Raw genomic sequence first — 26,613 nt, 5'->3', positions numbered from 1 at the left:
TGTCCCATCTCATGTGAAATCATAGGGAAGCTTCATTGCATCGCGTCCACCTGGGGAAGACAACTCACAATTGCAACCTTGCCACAAACTCAACTATGAAAGGGCTGACTACGAATACTTCCCGACACCAAACTTACCAGATCCGACGAGATCAGAGACAAAGGCTGAAGTCAGAACATCAAATCTCATCATGAACGTACACACTCAGTCATATGTTCCCCAACATATTCCCCCAGTTAGCACGCCACTTGCAGCAGAACCCTTGGCACAGTATTTAGCGTGGTGAGACCTCATCAATTCAGGACTGTACCAGTTTGATGATAAGCCTGAAAATTACCGTGCGTGGTACTCCTCATTCACTAGTGCCACTGGCGGAGTCCAGCTCACAGCAACCCAAGCGTTGGACCTTATGACTAAATGGCTGGGAAACGAATCAAGTGAACAGGTGAAACGCATACGCTCAGTGTACGTCAACAATCCCAAGCTAGCCTTACACAAAGCATGGGAGAGACTGCGGGAGAGCTATGTGGACCCTGAAATTATTGAGAGGGCACTATTTCAACGGCTGGACAATTTTCCTGGGGTGTCAGCCAAGGACCACACTAAATTATGAGAACTCAGAGATTTACTCATGGAGATTCAAGGTGCTAAAGAAGACGGCTATTTAACTGGCCTGTCGCATCTGGATACCCCATGTGTGGACAAGCTTCCATTTGGGCTGCAGGAAAGGTGGGTGTCTATTGGTTCAGAGTACAAGGAAGAGAATGGTGGTCGATTCCCTCCCTTTGAGTATTTTAGTAGGTTTGTGTGCAAGGAGGCGAAGAGGCGAAACGACCCTAGCTTCATGAATCAAGGCGGCATCACAACTCACACCAACCCAGCCAAACCCATTTTGAACAATTTTGTCATCAATAAACCAGTCTCAGTGCATAAAACCGAAGTCTCCACAATCAACAATGACCCTCGCAAGAATTGTACGTTGCACAACAAACCCCACCCCCTCAAAAAATGCAGAATGTTTCAAAACAAACCCTTTGACGAAAGGAAGGTCCTTCTCAAGGAAAAAAGAATATGTTTTAAGTGCTGTTCCTCTACCTCCCACCTCACTAAAGAGTGTACATTCCCCGTAAAGGGCTCAGAATGTAACAGCACTAATCAAGATGGGGCCATGCATCGTGGCCCGTCACCGCAAACTGCAAGGCTCCTCCACTCCCACAAGAGGATGGCGGGGAGGGAGAGCATCATACTGATACAACTATTGTCAGCTTGAGCTGCACAGAAGTTAGCAGTCCAGGTCAGTCGAGCTATTTGTGCTCAAAGATCTGCTTCACTGAGGTATACCCTAAGGGAGACAAAGACAAGACCATCAAAGCCCATGTAATTCTGGACGACCAGAGCAACCGCTCACTAGTGAGACCAGAGTTCTTCGAGTTGTTCGGCATAAAGGGTAATCCATTCCCATACTACCTCAGAACTTGCTCTGGCATCACAGAAACATATGGCAGGAAGGCCGAAGGCTTCCAGCTCGAGTCGCTGGATGGCAAAGTCGTCATCAGTCTCCCTCCACTCTTAGAGTGCAATGAGATCATGAATAACCGATCTGAGATTCTGACGCCAAAGCAGTGCTACACCAGCCCCATCTCCACCACATTGCCAAGCGCATCCCAGAACTGGATCTGGAAGCAGAAATACTCCTGCTACTCGGAAGAGACGTTCTTAGGGTGCACAAAGTCAGGCAGCAGGTCAATAGACCACACAACGCCCCCTTTGCCCAATGTCTGGATCTGGGCTGGGTGGTAAATGGAGAGGTCTACCCTGGCAATGTACACAAACTGACAGTTAACGCGCTCAAGACTAACGTGCTAGAGAGAGGCAGCCATTCAATTTCTCAGCCCTCCACAAGTGTTGCATGTATCAAGGAAGCACAACAAAAGCATGAGCATAGTAAAGTAACTGAGAAGACACTGGGACAGTCAGTCTTCACTCAAACTAAGCACGATAATAAACTTGCTCCATCTGTGGAAAACACCATCTCCTTAAAAATAATGGACACAAAGGTTTTTAGAGACGAAGCGAATAACTGGGTCACCCCACTACCATTCAGAGAACCGCTCCAGTGCTTATCAAACAACAAAGAGCAGGCAGTCCACCGGTTCACATCCTTACAACGAACCCTGAAAAGGAAACCTGAGACCAGTTACAGAGGTCGTTCTATTGTTACCTAAAGACTGATCTAGGGACTAAAGTTCTATACCATGTTTATAGTGACCTTACAAAGCTCAGGCGGGGAGTGTGTTGCCCTTAAGGCATTTATTTGACTTTGTTGGGTCTACATTTTAAATGATTTGTTTGTAACTATTTTCTAGTTAAAGTTAAAGGTTGATGATTAAGTTACAGTATAACAAAGGTAAATTCATTGTCTATGGTATATCGCGACATGTGATGACGTCGCCTCCGGTTTCTCCGCGTCGTATGTGTAACCTCCAGTTCGGGAAGGTGTGAAGGTGGGTGTCATGCGTGCAGCATGATCGTGAAGAGCTCCGTGTCTACCCACAAAGAAACATTATAGAAGCAACGCCGTAAGTTCCTATGAAAGCATTTGAAGTAAAAATATTAACGTGGTTTCTGTTAAGGAAGCGGCGGTTCGGGTGGTTTCAATTTCAAACACAGGGTGGGCTCGGGACCGATGGTGGTCTGATGCGACCCCCTCGCCTGCTACTCGGGGCGGCTGGAGACACTCGCTGAAAGAAGAGAACGCGCGTGGTCTCCAGAATGAAACAGACGCTGTATATGTTTGTATTTTTTTATCAGCAGTTTTCACCATACGATGTTAATGTGGAAGAGTGAACAGTAAATGGCTAACCTTACTACGACTCTGTCTTCATTGGCTCCAGTTTAACTTGGTGTTTAGTCAGAGTTTCAACACACTGCATGAGAACACTACAGGTACTATTTAACCAGATTTTCTATCTTCCTCCTATTTGCTGATGTGTCATCACCTTTAATCTGGCAAACAATAGTGGTGTTGTCAGCAAACTTAAATACGGCACTTAGCCATACAGTCATCAGTATGAAATGAGTAGAGAGGGGGCTATGCATACAGCCTTGTGGTGTATCTGTGCTGGTGGTGATTGTGGAGAAGATATTGTTGCCAATCCAAACTGACTGGGGTCTGCAAGGGAGGAAATCAAGGATCAGTTTGCACATGGAGGTATCAAGGCCTAGGTCTTGGAGCTTAGTGATTAGTTTTGAGGGGATGTCAGTGTTGAATGTTGAGCTGTAGTCAATGAAAAACATTGTCCAATTGTTCCAGATCTGAGTGAAGAGCCAATGAACTGGCATCTGCTGTTGACCTGTTGTGACCAAAGCAAACTGCAGCCAATCCAAGTCACTTCTCGGGCAGGAGTTGATATGCTTCATGACCAACCTCTCAAAGATATTCATCACAGTGGATGTAAGTTCTACTAATCACAGTGGATGTAAATCATTGAGGCAGGTCACCATGTTCTTCTTTGATGCCAGTACGATTGAAGCCTGCTTTAGACGGGTGGGTACCTCAGTCTGCTGTAGAGAGAGGTTGAAGATGTCAATAAACTTGCAAGGTAGTTGATTTGAATAGGTCTCAGTAATTGACTAGGTTCACCATCTGGGCCAGATGCTTTCTGTGAATTCACCCTCCTGAAGGATGTTCTCACATTCGCCCCAAAGTCTGAATTCACAGGGCGATTGGGGGCTCTGAGAGTTTGCGACGATGCCTCCATGTTCTGTCAGTCAAGGTGAGGACAAAAGGCATTGAGCTCATCTGAGTGAAACTTTGTTGTCATATATATCGCTTGATCTTGCTATGTAGGAGGTGATTGCATTCAAGCCCTGACACAACTATCGAGCATCTTTCTGTGATTCAAGTTTGGTCTGGAATTGCCACTTTGCATGTAAGATGGCTTTCCACAGATCATACCTGAACCTCTTGTACTTTCGTGGTTTCCAGTCCCGAACATCTCTGATCTGGCCCTCAGCAGATTGCAGATCTCTTGGTTCATCCAGGTCTTCTTGTTGGAGAAGATTCTAAATGGATTTGAGGGGACACACTCATCCACGAGTGTCTTTATAAAGTCCGTGTCAATGGTAGTGTATTCATTCAGGTCTTCTGATGAGTCCTTGAACATAGCCCAGTGTAGCACTTGAAGCAATCCAACAGCCTCTCCTCTCCCTCCCATGACCACCCCTTAGTTGTCTTTACCTCTGGTGCTTGCTCTTTAACCTCTGCCTGTATATAGGCAGGAGGAGGACAGATTTCCTAAAATGCGCTCTAGGAGTGAACGCTAGGCATTCTTGATGATAGAGTAACAGTGGTTGAGTGTGTTGGGTCCTCTGGTACTGTATGTGGTGTGTTGGTGATAATTATGCAGAGATTTCTTCAAGGTAGCCTGATAGAAGTTCTCAGCAAGAACATGAAAGGTGTCATGGTAGGCTATTGCATGTTTGTTGGGAAGGATGTGTTCGTAATGTATGGGGCTGAGCCCATTACTCTGTAACTTCTTACATCCCTGTGCAATCAGATTGCCACACCAGACCATGATGCAACCAGCCAGGATAATTTCAACTGTCCATCGGCAAAAGATCACAAAGCACAAGAGAGAACTGGCCACCCAAGTCATAACTTAAAATATTGTACTGTAAATCCCTTGAACGTCACTGAGCAGGAATCTATATTCAATAGCTTATATCTGTAGTTAAAATCAAGGTAATGGTGATTCAGAAGCTTCTAAATCACATTGTTTTGTTCAGATCCCTTATCAAGTCTGTTACACCTTCTGCAGAACAACAGCTTCTCAATCACTGAATCGAAGATCTGGATCCAATATTTAAATATTGTCTTTAGCCGCTCATGAGAATTACACCAAATTTGTGGCTTCCTCGGTTTGAATTTCACGCTGTTCAGCTGAATTTGTTTTTCTCTTTGGCAGCAATTGAAACTTAACAGCCCAGCCAAAATCCAACTTTTCAGATTTGACTTGGTTTGAAAGTGAGGTCACATTTATGAAACAGCAAGCCACTGCCTGCTAAATGTCTTCAGTATACATATTTTGAACCTCAATCAGATAGAGAAGCTGATGAAGATTGGTGGGAATTCTTTGGGAGTTGGTGTTGAAGGCTTGAAATCCCACTGTTTTTGTTTTTAAGAAGATGGATAATCAGGTAATATGAAATGATAGGAAAGGCAGCCAGCAATTTTGGAATGATTGTGCAAGAGATGTTGAACAGATATTGCTCATTCAGGACTATGGCTGGCTGTCACTTTGGTGAACTGAAAAAAAATATTTTGCATTGAAATTTAAGCAGTAAAGTGGCTATTGTGGCAACTGATACAAGAAGCAGAAAAGCCCATTCTGAATAAAGTCAGTCAGTTAATCCAGGTGTTCTTGACAAAGTAATTGAGACCCAATCCCACTGAAACATAAGGGAGCATTTTAGTATAATTCTCCCATCAGCCCACGTCATAAACCTCTGCGCTGCTGCAGGAAATAAAATTTTGCAGCAACACCTTAAATGACCTTAATTTGTAATGTCACAGACACCAGATTACTTTGGGAGATATTTAGCTGCAAATGACAGAATGTTATACATTGAAATACTTCAATGGATTTTGCTGCTTAGGAAGGTAGAGGAAAGTGGTAGGCTTTTAAACTCCAGTAGTTCACGTTTGACTCTTTGGCATCCAGTGAGTGGAACATGAGGGTAGGTCACTCTAAAATCACTGTAAGGAATGCCAGAAGTCTGAACTACCTGGTGTGTCCATCTCAGTTTGGTGAACTGTGTGGGATACATTTGGCCTCAGAATGTAGCTCAGTGAATAAAAGATGGCAAACATCAAGTTGCTTCAGTAAACACAAACACAGTATTGTAGAGTTGGTGTATTGATTTGTGTTTGAGGGATCTGGAGGGTACCCACTGAACCAACATTAATCCTTTCATCTCTGATAGCAACCCTACCGTTGGGTAGAGAACCTGCCCAATGTAATGTAATGTAGCCTTACATTACATTGTTGGTCCCATTTGTATAGTGGCAGCTGTAATAACAACCCACACAAACATTTAAAGGGCCAGTCTGAACTGATAATTGGTTTATTATTGTCACACATACTATGGAAAGCTGTTGTTAACATATTATCCAGAGGGATCATTCCATAGCTATGTAGATTAAGGTAGTCTTCTTCTTTGGTTGTCCATCGAAATCCGATGACGATGTCCACTCCTTTAACGGTGAGATCTTTGATGACTATACAGTCCTATCCTGGACCCACAAGCTCTATTGCAGGTGGGACATGTATATGTAGTAGTGGTGGCAACCATGGCTGCATTTCTCCTGGGTCTGTCCTGCTGTCTTCTGGTTGTTCTTTCCATCTCCAGAATATGAACCCCATCCCTACACAGCTGTCGCCAAGTGGTACGGTCAGCAGCAACCTCCTCCAGGTCCTTGGGTCTGATCTTGTACTTCCTTAAAGCATTCTTCATCTGATCCTTATAGCGCTTCTTTGGCCCTCCAGCCGAGCATCGACCATGATGTAGCTGGCCGTATAACACTCTGCGGGGTAGCCGACATGGGGGCATTTTTGTCACGTGCCCCAGCCACTGCAGCTGACACTGGGTGATCATGGCCTCAATACTTTTGCAGTTGGTCTTTACAAGTATTTCAGTGTGAGGCACCTGCTCACACCAGGTAATTCCCAGGATGCGCTGGAGGCAGCTTATGTGGAAGCGCTCCAAGGACTTGATGTGACGGCTGTAGGTTACCCAAGCTTCACAGCTATAAAGGAGGGTGGTGACACAGACCGCTTGGTATACGGCGACCTTTGTAGAGGGACGAAGGCTCCTGTTCTGAAAGACTCTACGCTGAAGTCTCCCAAAGGCAGCTGATGCCTGTTTAATGTGGCTCTGGATGTCGTTGTCAATGCCGCTATCCTCAGAGAAAATGCTCCCCAGATATTTGAAAGATGGCACTACTGACAGCTCTTCATCATCAACAGTGAAGGCAGGTAGAGTGGGTGGAACACTGGTACTCTACTGGCAAACCACTTCTGTCTTGCTGGTATTGACAGTCAGCTCCATCCTGCTGTACGCTCTCACTGACACAGCAAGGACAGTCTAAAGATCCTCCAGAGTATGGGCCACAAGAGAACGGTCGTCTGCATACTTCAGCTTCAGGACCCACTCTCTATGGAGTTTGGTGGTTGCGTGGAGTCTCCTGATGTCAAAGAGGTTGCCATCTAATCTGATGTCCACTGCCACACTGCTGCTGTCTTCAATCTCATTGTGGAGAAGCTTGGTAACACACAAGAGGAAGATGTTAAAGAACACTGGCACTAGTACACACCCCTGCCTCACCCCTGTGCGTACAAGGAAGGGTTTGGACTCTTGTCCTCCTATGGTCACCTGAGCAGTCATCCCATCGTGGAACTGGCGGAGGATGTTAACAAATTTATTGGGATAGCCAAACCTAAGGAGGACATCCCATAAAGAGTTCTCTTTGCACAGTGGCGAATGCTTTGGAGAGGTCGACAAAGGCCGTTAACAGGTCCTGATGTCGCTCCCGGCAATTTTCCTGAAGCCGCTGGGCTGTGAAGATCATGTCGATCGTGCTCCTGTTCTTCCTAAGTCCACACTGCGATTCAGGCAGCATTGACTCGGTGATGTTGCTGATGAGTCTCTGAAGCATCACCTTAGCTAGGACCTTTCCAGCAACAGAAAGGAGTGATATGCCCCTACTATTGCCACAGATGGCCTTACCACCCTTGTTCTTATATGACCACGATGTTTGTATGGTAAACCATATATATAGGTTGTAACTGGGTTACCTGTTTGGACATGCCTGGACATGCCCCTCTGCTGACTGCTCCTGTGGCTCCTCCCACAGACCCCTGAATAAAGTCGATTGTGTCACTGCTCCTCCCTCAGTCCAGGACAGATACTCAGCATGGATGTTGGTCCATTTACTGTTAAACATAGAAACATAGAAACATAGAAAATAGGTGCAGGAGTAGGCCATTCGGCCCTTCAAGCGTGCATCGCCATTTATTATGATCATGGCTGATCATCCAACTCAGAACCCTGCACCAGCCTTCCCTCCATACCCCCTGATCCCCGTAGCCACAAGGGCCATATCTAACTCCCTCTTAAATATAGCCAATGAACTGGCCTCAACTGTTTCCTGTGGCAGAGAATTCCACAGATTCACCACTCTCTGTGTGAAGAAGTTTTTCTTAATCTCGGTCCTAAAAGGCTTCCCCTTTATCCTCAAACTGTGACCCCTCGTTCTGGACTTCCCCAACATCGGGAACAATCTTCCTGCATCTAGCCTGTCCAATCCCTTTAGGATTTTATACGTTTCAATCAAATCCCCCTTCAGTCTTCTAAATTCCAATGAGTACAAGCCCAGTTCATCCAGTCTTTCTTCATATGAAAGTCCTGCCATCCCAGGAATCAATCTGGTGAACCTTCTTTGTACTCCCTCTATGGCAAGGATGTCTTTCCTCAGATTAGGGGACCAAAACTGCACACAATACTCCAGGTGTGGTCTCACCAAGCCCTTGTACAACTGCAGTAGTATCTCCCTGTTCCTGTACTCCAATCCTCTTGCTATAAAAGCCAGCATACCATTCGCCTTTTTCACCGCCTGCTGTACCTGCATGCCCACTTTCAATGACTGGTGTATAATGACACCCAGGTCTCGATGCACCTCCCCTTTTCCTAATCGGCCACCATTCAGATAATAATCTGTTTTCCTGTTTTTGCCACCAAAGTGGATAACTTCACATTTATCCACATTAAATTGCATCTGCCATGAATTTGCCCACTCACCCAACCTATCCAAATCACCCTGCATCCTCTTAGCATCCTCCTCACAGCTAACACTGCCACCCAGCTTCGTGTCATCCGCAAACTTGGAGATGCTGCATTTAATTCCCTCATCCAAGTCATTAATATATATTGTAAACAACTGGGGTCCCATCACTGAGCCTTGCGGTACCCCACTAGTCACTGCCTGCCATTCTGAAAAGGTCCCGTTTATTCCCACTCTTTGCTTCCTGTCTGCCAACCAACTCTCTATCCACATCAATACCTTACCCCCAATACCGTGTGCTTTAAGTTTGCACACTAATCTCCTGTGTGGGACCTTGTCAAAAGCCTTTTGAAAATCCAAATATACCACATCCACTGGTTCTCCCCTATCCACTCTACTAGTTACATCCTCAAAAAATTCTATGAGATTCGTCAGACATGATTTTCCTTTCACAAATCCATACTGACTTTCTCCGATGATTTCACCGCTTTCCAAATGTGCTGTTATCACATCTTCGATAACTGACTCCAGCAGTTTCCCCACCACCGACGTTAGGCTAACCGGTCTATAATTCCCCGGTTTCTCTCTCCCTCCTTTTTTAAAAAGTGGGGTTACATTAGTCACCCTCCAATCCTCAGGAACTAGTCCAGAATCTAACGAGTTTTTAATAAAAGCCTTTCAGTATTTACTGTACTTCCAGTCTTTTGGAGTAATTGATAGTGCATCAGTTTGCATTTCTCCATTGCTGTGGGATGTTCTCATCAGTCCAGGCCTTGGTGATGTACTGGTAGAGGGTGCGCATACACATGTACCCCCCGTTCTTCAGTAAATCAGCAGGAATATTGTCAGTGCCAGGGGACTTGTTGTTCTTAAGGGAATGGACAGCTGATAGAACCTCCTGGAAGGTTGGTGGTAGACTGAGGTCGTGGGTAGGAGGAAGTTCAGGCAGTTCATCCAGGATGGTGGGGTTTGCATCAGAGTCCTGATTAAGCAGGGTGTTAAAATGCTCAGCCCACCTCAGCAGAATGGTATTCTGATTCTTCAGAAGTGTTAGACCATCTGCTGTTTTCAGGGGAGTAACGCCACAGATGGTTTTGACAGCATTGTGAAAGTTATGCATGTTATTATTATCGGCAAATGACTGGATTTCACGTGCCTTTTCAGTCCACCACTCATTTTGTATGGCCTGTATTGCCTTTTGCACTTTCTTCTGAGCTGCCTGCCAATGCTGTCTGATGCTGGTGGATGACGGGTTGTCTAAGGTTGTCTGGTGTGCTTTGTGCAAGTCCTTAAGCAAGTTGTGGATGGTGTCTGAGTTATCGTCAAACCAGTCTTGGTGGTTCCTGCTCTTATGGCCGATGGATTGGGCTGCTGCCTGATAGAGCGCAGAACTGATATAGGTCCACTGTTGTTCCATGGTATTTTCCGAGCTCAGACAATGTTCCAACTCCCTTAGTTACTCAGGTAGGATGTGTCAAAACTCACTTCTTGCTTCTGTGTTTCTCAGGCGGTTGAAAATTAGCCGCTTTTTATTAGGTTTTTGCAGCCGCAAGGGGGGACACACTTTCATATGGAGCTTGGCCACAATCATACGGTAGCAGTCCAGCACTCTGCACCTCTCATGGCACAGGTAATAAGAACATCTTTGATGTCAGAGTGTGCTGCGTTAGCCTTGTCTCAACAGACTTACCACAAGGCAGTGGATCCTTTTGCTTTGGGACTTCAATGCTAGGGTGGGACAGAACAACAGGATATGGAGTGGAGTGCTCGGTAGGCACGGTATTGGCAAGGTGAATGCAAATGGCATGAGGCTACTTACTCTTTGCTCTGAGCATAACCTTACCATAACCAACACCATCTTCCAGCAGAAGGCACAATATAAGACCTCGTGGATGCACCCTCACTCTAAACATTTGCACATGATCGACTTCATCATTGTGAGATGTAGTAAGGTAGTACAATGGAGAATATAGTGTGATCGTTACAGAAGAAGTACAATGAAAGTCGACAAATAAAGTCTGAGGCAGTTTGAGAGATCATGAGGTCATCAAATAACGAGTTCACTGATGGAAATAAGATGAGGGGTAGACTAACACCAACATTTTAGGAACAGCTTCCTCCCCTCACCATCAAATTTCTAAAAACAATCAACGAATCTATGAACACTACCTCATTATCCCTCATTTGCACTATTTATTTATTTCGTGTAACCTACAGTAACCTTTACATTTTGTACTGCACTGCTGCTGCAAAACAACAAATATCAGACATATGTCAGCGATAATTATTCTAAATAAAGGTTACAACTCACATGATGCTGGGGCAATGAGAAACTAGGGGTGATAGTCTTGACTAAGAAAGTAACTCACTCTTGCCATAAAAGCAGTAATCAGAGGTGCCTCAGGTTCTTTATGCCATGCTCCTGGATTCTATCCCAGAAGCGTTATAACGGCCTAACTGAATTAAGTAAGGTTGAATACAATGCCATACTTACTTAGTTTCTTCTGTAGAATAAGTCCACATCCTCTTTCCATCTTGTCATGCCTACTCTAACAATTATAGAGAGCAGATGCAGTGGGCAGCTTATTAAAAATATGAGCTGGTTATGCCATAACAACTGGACAAGGTCCATGTAGGAATCAATCACACAGACAGAATCTGGAATGAAGTTGTGCTGGAGAGTTTATGGAGCAAGGGATGAATTAAAATGCATTAACTCTTTGAGAATCAGAAATTCATATGACTATTATGTGAGCATTGGGCACATTTGCATTTGTAGAAACAAACTAGCATTATAAAGATCATATACAAAAGAAAGTTTGCCGATGTTAGAAATCCAAAGCAACACAAACAAAATGCTGGAGGAACTCAGCAGGTCAGGCAGCATCTGTGGCGAAAAGTAAAGTGTTAACACTTTGGGCTGAGACTGTTCCTCAGGACATTGAATCCTCTGTCCAGAGGAAAGATCTTGGACTGAAAAGTGTGTTGCTTAGCATTATAGAGATTTTGGTTTCATTTCATCAGACCTTGAAAGCAGAACAGGAGGAAGAGGGAGTCTTCCTTTAGACAGACTCCACTTTCCTAGATTGCTAAGAACTAATGTGAGACGAGAATGAACAGGTATTTGTATATTCGACATCAGTGAGTAATATCAGATCTGTAAATGGGTGTAACGACTGCATGGAAGTAAACAGCACAGGCAGAGAAGGACAAAGATCACTGAAGGGTAAAATAACATCAGGACAAGACAGGTAGTAAAAGGGTTTAATTAGGGAGTTTACAGTAAAAAGAATTCTTATGAGCTGGTGATCATAATATGTTAGATTTCACTCTGCACTTTCAGAGCAAGGGGCTAAGATCAGTTGCATCAGTATGACAATTGAGTCTAGAGGCATGAAAGAGGTGCTGGCCAAACCTGAATGGAAGGGGACCATAGCACTGTTTATGGTAGTGTAGCAATGGCAGGAGTTTCGGGCAGTAATTTAGAAGGTACAGGATTATTTCATTTTAATGTAGAAGAAGCATTCTAAAGGCAGAATGAGGCTAGGGAAGTCAAAGATAGGATAAAAGCAAAAGAAAGGGCATACAATATAGCAAAAATTAGCGGGAAGCTGGAGGATTTGGAAGCTTATAAAAACCAATAGAAGGTGCTAGAGGGTGACTTCTCCCAGTTCATCTGAGAAACAGTTTACTACTTCTTCTCTCTAATGCCACTTTTTTTTTCAAGGTAGCTGGGGTCCTGTCAGAGTCCATGACCTACAGTTGCATGCAAACTGCAGTTCTTCACAATGGTGGGTTCCCGTTCTTGAAGCTCCCCGATCGGCCTGGCTTGGATATCTCCAGAAGCGACCCAGAGGACGTGAGCCTCCAAGCTGCAGCCTTGTGCAGCCCTGTGGACCTGATTCCTTGCCAGTCTCACTAACTGAAATGTCGCGGAAGATTGGAACATCGAGCCAGCTATTGGAGGCCTCTGCACTCAGGCGATTGCTCATTTTGATGGTGAATGAGAGTTCACTGCTGATTCCTGAGTCAGGAAACTCAAAATAAAAGTGGCTCTGTAGACTGTAACATTGAAACAGCCTGTTTGTCTCCCCTCTCGCTGTGGGGCGAGTGATATCTCTCTCTCCCTTGTTAGTGAGAGAGAGCCTGAGGGATGTTGAACTGTTTGGTGAACAGTTGTTTTTGATAGACTGTAAACCATGGTCTCTCTCTGGGGGCTTTGCTGTTGTTTGCATGTTGGGTGGTGGGGGCTCTGATGCTTTCTCCTGGAATAAGTGTGGGGAGAGCTGATGCTTTTCCTGCTGCTTGTGCATGGGAGGGGGAATGGGGCTTTGGGGTTCTTACTTTTTTTTTAGTTAATTCTTTGGGATTTTTCTTCTGTTTCATGGATGTCTGTGGAGAGTAAGAATCTCAGGTTGTATATTCTCTCGTATTAAATGGAACCGTTGAAAAAGCAATAAGAGGAGAAAAGATGAAATATGAAGATACACTAGATAATAACATAAAAGAGGATACCCAAAAGTTTTTTCAATATATAAAGAGTAAAAGAAAGGCAAATGTGGGCAATGGACTGCTAGAAAATGTCACTGAAGATGTAGTATAGATGAATAAAAAAATGGCAGATGAACTGAATCGCTATTTTGCATCCACCTTCACTGTGGGAGACACCAATGACATGCTAGAAATTCAATGAAGTGGTTGGGGGACAGAATGAGTGTAGTCAATTTTACAAAGAAGAAGGTGCTTGAGAAGCCGAAAGGTCTGATGCTGGATAAGACATCTGGTTCGGATAAACTACAGACTACGATTCTGGATGACATAGCTGAAGAGATTACAGAGTCATTAGTAGTGATCTTTCAAGAATCAGAAATGGTTCCAGAAGAATGGAAAATCACGAGTGTCACACCACTCTTTAAAAAGGGAGGGAGATGGTGGGGGGAATCTCACTGAAATCTATCAGAGGTTGAAAGCTCTGGACAGAGTTAACAAGCAGAGTATGTTTCCAGCAGAGGGTGATCCTAGGACCAGTGGGCCCAGCATCAGAATAAAAGATTGTCTCTTTAGGACAGAGATGAGGAGGAATTCCTTTAGCCAGAAAGAGGCGAATCTATGGAATTTATTTTCTTAGGAGGCTGTGGTAGCCAAGTCATTTGTTATATTCAAAATAGAGGTTGATAGTTGATCGCAGGCTGAAAAGAAAATAAAAAGGATGAGTGCATGGTCAAGCAAAGGACAGATGGAAAAGCATAGTAGGTCAGGCTGTGGAACAAGACAGAGATTTAAAATATCAGGTCCAAGATCTTTTGTCATAACTGGAAAAAAGAGGAAACTTTCAATGATAGAGAAAGTGGCAGCTGGGGGCAGGGAGGGATAGAGTAAACAAAGTGAATATGAGATCACAAGACCATAAGATATAGGAGCAGAAGTAGGCCATTCAGCCCATCGAGTCTGCTCTGTCATACAATCATGGGCTGATCCAATTCTTCCAGTCATCCCCACTCCCCTGCCTTCTCCCCATACACTTTAATGACCTGGCTAATCAAGAAACTATCTATCTCTGCCTTAAATGCACCCAATGACTTGCCTCCAAAGCCACTCATGTCAACAAATTCCACAGATTTACCACCCTCTGACTAAAGTAATTTCTCCGCATCCCTGTTCTAAATGGACGTCCTTCAGTCCTGAAGTCGTGCCCTCTTGTCCTAGGATCCCCTACCATGGGAAATAACTTTGCCATATCTAATCTGTTCAGGCCTTTTAACATTTGGAATGTTTCTATGAGATCCCCCTCATTTTCCTGAACTCCAGGGAATAACTGCCAGACATTCCTTATACAGTAACCCTTTCATTCCTGGAATCATTCTTATGAATCTTCTCTGAACCCTTTCTAAAATAAGGAGCCCAAAACTGCACACAATACTCCGAATGTGGTCTCACAAGTTGCTTATAGAGCCTCAACATCACATCCCTGCTCTTATATTTATACCTCTAGAAATCCTGCACAAGGACTCCCAAATCCCTTTACATTCCTGCATTTTCAAATCTCTCCCCATCTAATTAATAGTATGTTTGTTTATTTTTTCCACTAAAGTGCATGACCATACACTTTCCAACATTGGTCACTTCTTTGCCCATTCCCCTAAACTATCTAACTCTCTCTGCAGGCTTTGATATATATCTGGTAGGGTGAAACCAATGATATGGATCTTGTGGTGTAGCAAATGTTGCTTCTCTGCTTGTGCTATAGTAGTAGAGAGAGAGAGAAACATCCAAAATCCCAGACAATAACTGGCAGGAATTTTTTGTCCTGATACCGACAGAAAGAAAGAAAGAGCAAATCACCTAAAATTTGATACTATTTGGAAGGCTGAAGCCTAGTTGGAAGTTGAGGTGCTCTTTCTCAAGCTTGCTTTGGGCCTCATTGTAACTGTGCAAGACACCACTGACAGATGGGTGGGAGAAGGATGGTGAATTAAGCTGAGAATCAGAAGTTCAAGATTACTCCTGTGGTGTGAATACACATAGTTGAGTGATCAAATCTGTCTTCAGTTTTTTTGGGATAAAAGAAGCCACTTTGTGGTCACCAAATACAGTAAAAAGCACAAGGAGAGCATTTGGTATGGATGGAAGGGAGTTGGAAAGTGAATGGGTCATCAAAATCCTGAAATTTGGATGGGAGCTGGGGTGGGGAGTTTGGGCAGGGAAGGAGCAGAGGTGAGGGAAGTAGATTAAATGCGGTGAGAGCTGTGTCCACTGTAGCAGAAGGGAAACTACCATTCAGGAAGAAGGCTCATATTTCAGAGGCACCTTCACAGAACGCTTCATCATTTTGGATCCCCACACAGACAGAACTGGATATTGAGGAGGAGGAGAAGATGGTGGCGCGACGCAGCATGCGTGGCCACTCCGAAATGATATCTGTATTTGTTAAATAGGGGCCGTGCACAATCCTGATTTGATGGAGACAGACATGAGAAGCACAGAGGAACATCTGGAGAAACTTCTGAAATGCCTGCTTCCCTACCGCTGTTACTGTGCGATCGAGAATCTCCAGAGGGGAAGGCCCCGAATACTTAGCTTTGCCTATTGCCTGTTACCAGGGCTGGGGTCGAAACGCTCGGCAGAGATGGTGCTCGGTGCTCGGTGTCGGAGGGCTGGTCGGAGGCTCGAAGTTTTTGGATGGACTCAAGAGTCGGTTGTGGTCGGGTTCTTCCAGGGTGCTGCATCAGCAAGTTTGCGGCGCTGGAGGTTCATGGCAGGAAGAGTTTTCTTCCTTCTACCGTCTGCGTGAGATGATGGGGCTTTTGAGAGACTTTGAGACTTTATTTTTACCGTGTCCATGGTCTGTTCTTTATCAAATTACGGTATTGCTTTGCACTATTGTAACTATATGTTATAATTATGTGTTTTTTGTCAGTTTTTCAGGCTTGATCTGTCTTGTGTTTCTGTGATATCATACTGGAGGAAGATTGTATCATTTCTTAATGCATGTATTACTAAATGACAATAAAAGAGGACTGCGTGTCCTCATAATCTAATATTCTTTTAGATGTGCAAAAACAGCAGGTAGGTTGGAAGCCATAGTGATTGCGATACTTCAATCACTGCAATCACATGTGGTTCTGTAATTCGGAGTGCTGACCTCAGTGATGTTGTAAATAAGATGTTGAATTACTTAGCCTTAGTTTCCCTGTGTGACATTGATCATTTCCAAACTGCTGTGCTGTACATTGGTGACAGGAAAGAAATGCAGCAGGACTACCGGAGGGTTGATAGTGAGGAGCAAAGGAGGGGACTCTATTTAGTGAATTCTAGACAAGAGCACCTCTGTTTTTAGAGAAGATATCTGAGCAGTCTGTCTTTTTTCTTTACTTGAATTACATGGATTGCACTACATAGAAGAGGTAGGGAAAGAAGACTAAATTTTCAATAGAGTTCTGAGAAAAATACTTTTCTTCTATACTTTTGTAATTATATGAATATTATTAGTGTGCACTGCCTTCCCATCTTCCTCAAACATATTTGATGCATGGCAAATCCCCCTTTAACACAACACTATAGGTCATGAATTGACAAGAGAACTAAGGGAAAATGCAAGGTGAACTTAATAACCTTCAGGACCATAGGACTGAAGATTGGTAAAGTCCTCCTCTTAATTCAAGGAGATGTTAATAAAGTGTTTGTTTAAACCAACAATTCAGCAGGGTATATTTACAAAAATACACACTACTTGCAAAGAACTTATGCAAAAATGGGAAACTTAGTCAGATAGATTGGGAACTCAACTCCAGATGAAGGAAATTAGCATTTTCCAGAATTAAACTGAGTCATCAGTATTGGAATTGCAAGTCTGTTTCAATACATAGACAGTTTTGTTTACTCAGTTACTGTCTCTGGCTCCATTACTTTCATAATACAGGAAGAACTGACTGGACACTAAGGTTTGCCAATTTCTTCATCAACAAAGATACAGAAGTGCTAAAACACCCCCAAATGATTGTATTGGTGATTTCTTCCTGATATGGAGATATATGTCTGTTTGCTTTCCTCTCATTTAGACTGTTTCCTGCTTCTGGTTCTAACTGGTTTGAATTTTAACTAGGGAAAGGGCATTACAAAAGCCAAGGAAAGTGATTTTCAGACAGACAACACACATAAATATGCTTATGTTTGTGCAAGATTAATTAAAGACATTTTAAGCTAGGTTTGTGCCTAAGGTATCTCTGGATCAGTTCTGGAAATAATAAGAACTTAAAACAAGTTGAAAGAGAAACTATAATTTAAAAATTACCGGAATGTAGGATAAACTTGAATACTCATGATCTGCCGAAGTTATTGCCAAAAACTTAAGCTTGATTTGAGAGAATCTAGTACACAGAAAGAAACTATCGTGTTGGGATTTATATTATTATATTCCCAGGTTCTCTAATTATTTTGCTCAATAGGTTTTATTCTTTTGGTTACTTTTTTGGCATGTAGAAGAAAACAGAATGTGAGGCATAAAGTATAATCAAGACCATACTGGCCAGGATTGCTATCACTTTCTGAAAAAACCTGAAACTTGACCTGAAGTGATTTAAATAAACAGGATTGAGATCTGGCTGGATCACTCATGCTGATGGCAATCCAGTCAAATAACTCTTCTGTGGTGTGATGTATGTATATGTGGTGTGTCTACATTGTGTATAGTCAAGCAGATTGGGAAAAGATAAACAAGCACTTCCACAAGAAAAGGGAATTTTGACAGACAAAGAATGGTTACAATTTTCAAACGCTACATGTTTCTGATATTTCAGGTATACAAAACTTGAAAACACTATTAAGATTAAAACTTAACTCATATTTTTCCTTTTGCGGTGTTATAATAACTTTCAGTGAACATGCTCAGGAACATTTTAATAGTTTAGAACCATTTAACTACAGGAAAGTGTTCTTAACAAGCAGATCACAGCAGGTTATACACATGAGTCCTAGAGCCATTAAAGTTAATCTCATTGCCTCCCTTAATCTGGATGAAAATATACATGAAATAATATATAAAGAGGATCGAATGTTGCAACAACATTGCAAAAGCTTTTCCCCTTTTACAGACTCTATATAACTTTTTGTAAATGAGGTGGACCAGATTATGCTCCTAAAATTCCACAATTATGGATTCTTGCAACATTTCCTTTGAACTTGCATCACATTCCAGCAACCCATCTCTATTCCGCTGCAGAGACTGTCATGGTTTTATCTGGATGCTGATCCCGGCTGCTCCCACTAGACCATGTGTATGGAGGTGAGTCACTCGTGCTATTCTTCTCATTTAACCAACTCTTCAAATGTTCAGCAGCAAGTAAAGATTTTATCATTATATCCATAGATGTGAGCAAAATAGATTTCTTCTGCAACATCACATGCAGCAAAGATGTGTTTGATCCTATCTGCATATTCAATCTACAATCTACCTGAACATTAAGAGAATCTAAGTGCCAAACGCTGTCATGTTGATTTGTCTGTGCCTCACCACAACTTCAAATTCTCGGTGTCAATATCTCTGAGGATCTAACCTGGACCCAAGATATCGTTGCAGCTATAAGGAAGACACAACAGCGGCTATATTTCATTAGGAGTTTGAGAAGACTTAGTATGTCTCCAAAATCACTCGAAAATTTCTACAGATGTACCATGGAGAGCAATCACCATTTAGTATGGGAAGGGGAGGCTACTGCACAGGATCAAAATAAGCTGCAGAGATTTGTCAACGTAGTCAGCTTCATCATGAGCACTGGTCTGCATAGTATCCAGGACATCTTCGAGGAGCAATTTCTCAAAAAGGTGTGTCCGTCATTATGGATCCCAATCACCCAAGTCATGTGTTCTTCTCATGACTGCCATCAGGAAGGAGGTTCAGCACACACTCAATGATTTCTTCCCCCTGCCATCTGATTTCTGAATGGACATTGAACCCATGAACACTACTATTTCTTTCCTTTCTATTTTTGCATTACTTATTGAATTGAAGATCACCAAATCTCCTAGAAAAACAAGCAAAACTTATTCCTGCGAGGAGTGGAGTTCCCAACACTTAGTTCTTCAGGGGAGCCCTGAGGCATGAGTTGTTCAGAGAAGCCCCGAATCCTGACTTGCAGGAGCAAGCATGCTAAAATGAGCCTCAGTGTTATTGTGAAATGTACAGCAATTGGAAGCTGTGATGTGTTCACGCTATGTGATCCTGTTGCAGTAAAAATGAAGAATACATTGATTTAAAACAAAAGATCACAACTCTCTAAAATGAAACTACTATGTAATTATTGCAGAGAGGTTTAGCAGATATCTCCAGCCATTGGCTAGAACAGACCATCAACAAAAAAGAGTGATCCAATGGGAAGCTTCAGTATTCTGCAGTGTGCAGTTTCAGCTGAAGAAGTTGCAAACCTGTTAGGAACAGACAGCAAGAGTTACAGTTATTATATAAAAGGCACCAAAAGGAATTCCTCTTGTAAACTGCATGACAGTCTTATGAGAATCTGTAAAAACATATGCAAGGGGGAGGAAAGAAGTAGTGTCTCATGTTATACCTACATTCCACTATTCTATCATGAACAAATCTACCTCATCTAAATCAAAGAGTGTGAGTGAAACTCCCACAAGGTTTTCCAATTTCAGTAGTTCTTTTGCAAATACTTATGCAGAAGAAATCAGCATTTATCAAAAAATGTGATAAACAAGAGGTTCAAATGGGATTTTGCTCAATAAGAGATAGCAGTTCAGTGAAAAAAAATGCAAAGTTCTGCTAAAACATGTGAACAGTAACATAAGTATTGTAACTGTAACTGTAAGTATTCATTTTGAGGGGCCCAGTCCACTTTGTTAAGTTTTGTGGATGACAGAACTTGTATTGATTTATAATCGTCGCAGGTACCAAGATACAGTTAAAACATGTCTTGCATACTGTTCTTACAGAGTAAACCATTACAGAGTGCATTGAGCTAGAACAAAATAAATCTATAAAAATACAGAGTAAAGTGTAAGAGCTACAGAGCAAGTACAGCTCTGGTAAACAGTAAATTGCAGGATCATGATGAGCCAGGGTGTGAGATCAAGAGTCCATCTTATCATGCAGGAGGTGCATTCAGGAGTCCCACAACAGCAGGACTGAAGTCGTCTTGAGCCCGATGGAATGTGCTTTCAGGCTTTTCTGTCTTCTGCCCAATGGGAAAGGGGTGAAGAGAGAATGTTCGGCATGGGAGGGGCCCATGATTATACTGTCCGCCTTTCTGAGGCAGCAAGATCTATGGATGGACTCCATGGAGGGGATTCTGATTTCCGTGATGTGACGAGCTGTGTCCACAACCCTCTGCAGTTGCGGCAGAACATTTGCCATATCAAGTAGTGCTGCATCTAAATAGAGTGTTCTCTGCAACACACATCAAAGTTGCTGGTGAACGCAGCAGGCCAGGCAGCATCTATAGGAAGAGGTACAGTCGACGTTTCAGGCCGAGACCCTTCGTCAGGACTAACTGAAGGAAGAGTGAGTAAGGGATTTGAAAGCTGGAGGGGGAGGGGGAGATGCAAAATGATAGGAGAAGACAGGAGGGGGAGAGATGGAGCCGAGAGCTGGACAGGTGATAGGCAGAAGGGGATACGAGAGGATCATGGGACAGGAGGTCCGGGAAGAAAGACGGGGGGGGGTGACCCAGAGGATGGGCAAGAGGTATATTCAGAGGGACAGAGGGAGAAAAAGGAGAGTGAGAGAAAGAATGTGTGCATAAAAAAGAGTAACAGATGGGGTACGAGGGGGAGGTGGGGCCTAGCGGAAGTTAGAGAAGTCAATGTTCATGCCATCAGGTTGGAGGCTACCCATACGGAATATAAGGTGTTGTTCCTCCAACCTGAGTGTGGCTTCATCTTTACAGTAGAGGAGGCCGTGGATAGACATGTCAGAATGGGAATGGGATGTGGAATTAAAATGTGTGGCCACTGGGAGATCCTGCTTTCTCTGGCGGACAGAGCGTAGATGTTCAGCAAAGCGGTCTCCCAGTCTGCGTCGGGTCTCACCAATATATAAAAGGCCACATCGGGAGCACCGGACGCAGTATATCACCCCAGTCGACTCACAGGTGAAGTGATGCCTCACCTGGAAGGACTGTTTGGGGCCCTGAATGGTGGTAAGGGAGGAAGTGTAAGGGCATGTGTAGCACTTGTTCCGCTTACACGGATAAGTGCCAGGAGGGAGATCAGTGGGGAGGGATGGGGGGGGACGAATGGACAAGGGAGTTGTGTAGGGAGCGATCCCTGCGGAATGCAGAGAGAGGGGGGGAGGGAAAGATATGCTTAGTGGTGGGATCCCGTTGGAGGTGGCGGAAGAGTGTTCTCTATGGTGCGTCAGTAAAATTGGTAAGTCAATGGGGACATGCCAAATTTCATTAGCCTCCTGAGAAAGTAGAGGCATTGATGAGCTTTCTTGGCAGAGGCATCAGCATGGCCAGGCCAGATCTGAATATTGGTGATGTTCATACCTGGAAAGTCAAAGCTTTCAAACTTTAAACTGTTTATCTAGACAGGAGCACCTGCACCAACCCTCTTCTTGGAAACAGCATCCATCTCTTTTATTTTGGTGACATTGAGGGGAAGGTTATTGTCATGACACCATGTCACTAAACTCTCTCTATCCTTCCTTTATTTGTTGTTGTTGAATGCCAACGAGCCTCCAAACTCTTGTTCTGCACACACAAGAGCAGGTCTCTAGAAACTTTGAACCGAGGCAGCTGAGAGCATGCCCACCAGAGGTAGACTTTGGGAAAAGAGGAGGCTTTAACTTTAGACAGTGATGGTGAACAAGAAACCTTCATTGAAACAATAATGAAATGAAAATATAAATGCAATGCTTATTTATTGGAGGGCTAAATGGGCCAGATCTATATTTATTTAAACTGTTGTTGCAAAAATAAATAATTGTTCTGAGTGGTGTGCAGAGCTGTGGGATGCCACAAACCTGTTGTCCAGTGGGACCATACTTGGGATCAGACTTGCTCATTGGATAGTTTCAAAATTAGTCACCCACTCAGCAGGGAGGCCTGAGATGCCTTAAGGGGAGTGTTAACCATAAAGATAAAGCATGTATGCATTCTTTCAGCTGTCTAAATTTGACATCCTGATTTCAAAACTTACTTTATGGAGGTCATCCCAAATTGCTGACTGAGTAAGAAATCAGCTGTGTATTATTATTAAAACCCTGTAGTGCCTCTCAGCCATATTTTCAGTAATGTGGAATAAGCAGGTTTCTTGGGTAATCACTGATCCTTTTGCTTGACTAATGTCAGAATTTAGTTTTTAAATTTTTATTAGAAAAATATAAATACAGGTTTAGCATCTCTAATTACCAAATCTACTGGAATTATTTAACTTGATATTATAGTTTATAACGACAGTGGATTTGTAATCAGTGGGCAAAGTTTTCCTAGCCTTTTGAAACCGAAATTTCTTGACTCGTAATAGCTATTGACAGGGCTCTTATTTACCTTGCGCTATAATGTAGAACATAGATTGTGCAAAATTGTATCTTGGTTTCAGTATTCTAATTCTCCAGTTAAATATGAGGCTGAGATTAACCAGTTTCCTGACCTAATCTGCAGCCTTTTCATTGGTTCTGGTCCAACCCGACATTCTCTGACTTCTGTCCAATTTACTCTGACCTCCCAATACCTTGCCAAATAGTGCCAGGAATTTGCAGTAAAAAATTGAGCTACATGAATATTGTCAAATTTCCATCAAAATAGCAATGAAACATGCAATTATCATTAAAGTCAACTAGCTCCATTAATTTAAAGGGAACCGTAACTGGAGGTCCTTCTAATTCTGCTGTTGTTAGCAGAAACTTACCGAGCTGTATCAAACTTCGGAGGAATTTTTAGCAACAATTCAGTCTTCAATAAATGAGGCTATCTAAGTGGACTCATATAAATTGTACAAAATAAAAACACTCTGAGAAATAAAAAATCAAAACAAAATGCAGATGCTGGAAATCTAAAACAAGAACAGAAAATCCTAGAAATAGCCAACAATGTCAGGTTACATTTGCGGGAAGAAGAGAACAATTAACATCTCAGGTCAAAGATTTCTTGCCGACCCCGATAGAGCTCTACCTCTGCCCTCCAACCTAGTTCTGGAGAAGACTCCTCAATCTGAAACATTTCTCTTTTTCTCTTTCCATAGAATCTGAAAAATCTAATTTAATATCCTCATTCAGGGGTGCACCACAGACAGCTATGCTAGCAGCTATCTCTTTCTGGCCTCTATATAACCTCCCAGTATTGACACTGAGCAGATAGTCCGGTAAGATTACTTATTTATCAGTAGCATATTTACTAGAGAATTGCCAAAATAATATATTTGGTTTTATTCAGGTAAATCTCAGCAGAGGCCCTGCACATACACTCAGTGCCCACTTTTTTAGGTACACGAGTGAAACCTAATGTGGTCTTCTGCTGCTGTAGCCCATCCACTTCAAGGTTCAACATATTGTGCGTTCAGAACACCACTGTGTAACACGTGCTTATTTGAGTTACTGTCGCCTTCCCGTCAGCTAGAACCAGTGTTGCCATTCTCCTTTGACCTCTCTCATTAACAAGGCAGTGCGCCCACAGAAGTGCTGCTCACTGGATGTTTTGTGTTTCTTGCACCATTCTCTATAAACTCTAGAGACTGATGTGTGCAAGAATCCGAGACCAACAATTGCTGAGATGCTCAAATCACCCCATCTTGCACCAACAATCATTCCACTCTCAAAGTCATTTAGATCATATTTCTTCCCCATTCCGATGTTTCATCTGAACAACAACTGGACCTCTTGACCATGGCTGCATGCTTTTATAATATGTATTAAATTGCCACCATATGATTGGCTGATTAGATATTTGCCTTAATGAGCAGGTGTAAAGGTGTATCTAATAAAGTGACTACTGAGTATATATACCTTAGTGTGACTTAAGGCCTTTGTGAAGATAATACTACACTGCACTTAAACAAGGACACTATTATTTCTATTTGTATAATACCAGTCTGCACTTAAAGTGAACTTTTGATAAATCTGAGTATTTTTTCCCTTCCATATGGAAAGTTGTTATATCTGGTCAATAAAGCACATGTTTCTTTTCAAGAGCCGCAGAAGTTAATTTGAATTCTCAATCCCAGCCCACTCTCACACACAAAAAAAATGTACTCTACTGACCCAAAAGCAACTCGTTCGTATGTTTCAGCTCAAACCATGATCAGCAGAAAAAAAAATGGAAACATTTCACATCTCAGACGTCATGGCCCCATCCTGCATCTCATAATCCTCCCCATGCCATTTACCTGGTGCAGGTTAGGACTGATTTAGAGACAGAATACAGAAATATTACTGAACCTCACAAAAATTATTCTTGCTTAACTCAAATGAAATAAACCAAAATTGATGGGGCAAGAGAGAGGGAGAGAAAGGCAACTTCCAAGAAACAACAGCTTGATGCAATTAGTAGTTGCCATAGTAGCATAACGATGCTATTACAGCTCAGGCCTTACTTTATACTTTATATTTTATTGTCACCAAACAATTGATACTAGAAAGTACAATCATCACAGCGATATTTGATTCTGCGCTTCCCGCTCCCTGGATTACAAATATTAAATATTAAAAATAGTAAAAATTAGTAAATATAAAAATTTAAATTATAAATCATAAATAGAAAATAGAAAAATGGAAAGTAAGGTAGTGCAAAAGAACCAAGAGGCAGGTCCAGATATCTGGAGGGTACAGCCCAGATCCGGGTCAGGATCCGTTCAGCAGTCTTATCACAGTTGGAAAGAAGCTGTTCCCAAATCTGGCCGTACGAGTCTTCAAACTCCTGAGCCTTCTCCCGGAGGGAAGAGGGATGAAAAGTGTGTTGGCTGGGTGGGTCGTATCCTTGATTATCCTGGCAGCACTGCTCCGACAGCGTGCGGTGTAAAGTGAGTCCAAGGACGGAAGATTGGTTTGTGTGATGTTCTGCGCCTTGTTCACCATCTTCTGCAGCTTCTTTCGGTCTTGGACAGGACAACTTCCATACCAGGTTGTGATGCACCCTAGAAGAATGCTTTCTACGGTGCATCTATAAAAATTAGTGAGGGTTTTAGGGGACAGGCCAAATTTCTTTAGTTTTCTCAGGAAGTAAAGGCACTGGTGGGCCTTCTTGGCAGTGAACTCTGCTTGATTGGACCAAGTCAGGTCATTTGTGATATTGACCCCAAGGAACTTAAAGCTTTTGACCGGTTCCACTTGCGCACCACCGATGTAAATTGGGTCGTGCAGTCCGCTACTTCTTCTGAAGTCAACAACCAATTCCTTCATCTTGCTGATGTTGAGGGATAGGTTATTGTCTTCGCACCATGCCACCAGGCTCTTAATTTCCTCTCTGTACTCAAACTCATCATTACCCGAGATACGGCCTACAATTGTTGTGTCATCAGCAAACTTATATATTGAGTTTGATAGAAACTTGACTGCACAATCATGGGTGTACAGTGAGTACAGCAGGGGGCTGAGTACACAGCCTTGTGGGGCACCGGTGCTCAGAGTGATTGTAGAGGAGAGCTTGTCCCCTGTTTTTACAGCCTGGGTCCTGTCTGTGAGGAAGTTGGAGTTTGGAGTTCAATCCCAGCATCAGCACGAGGTGTGTCTGTACATCCTCCCAGGAGAAGGCGGGGTTTTCTCCAGGCACTCTGCTTTCCTCCCACAGCCCAAAGATATACTGGATAGGTTCATTGGTTATTGTAAATTGTCCCGTAATTACATGTGAGTTAAATTGGGGTGTTACGGTTTGCTGGGCGGCATTGCTTGAGGGCTGGAGAGCCTAGTCCATGCTGTATCACTAAATAATATGTTTTGTTTGTGCAAATATTTAGTAGCCAAAAATGTGACAAAATAAATCTGTTATCTATTCCATATACAAGAACCTCAAAACATCTGTTCTCAGGGCACAGTAGACTGAGGCCTACTAACTAAAAAATTATATCATTCTAAATATAGATGCATGGGGGGAGGGCAGCACACCTGTTCATGTGGTCACAAGGACAGCATGAAATTGGTGATAGCTCATGTTATATTGACTTGGGCATCCAGCCAGTGCTGTTCGTTTGTTGTGTGTCTGCTCGGAGGAGCAGGAGCAGGAGCAGAACATTGATTTCACCCATGTCACTTCAAGGAATCCAACTCCTTTTAAGCTGGGGGGCATTCTCTGGGAGAAATGCGTGAAGCAAGCTCTGCAAAG

Source organism: Mobula hypostoma, chromosome 4 (assembly GCF_963921235.1).
Source record: "Mobula hypostoma chromosome 4, sMobHyp1.1, whole genome shotgun sequence".
NCBI lineage: Eukaryota > Metazoa > Chordata > Chondrichthyes > Myliobatiformes > Myliobatidae > Mobula > Mobula hypostoma.
This window is presented reverse-complemented; position numbering follows the sequence as displayed.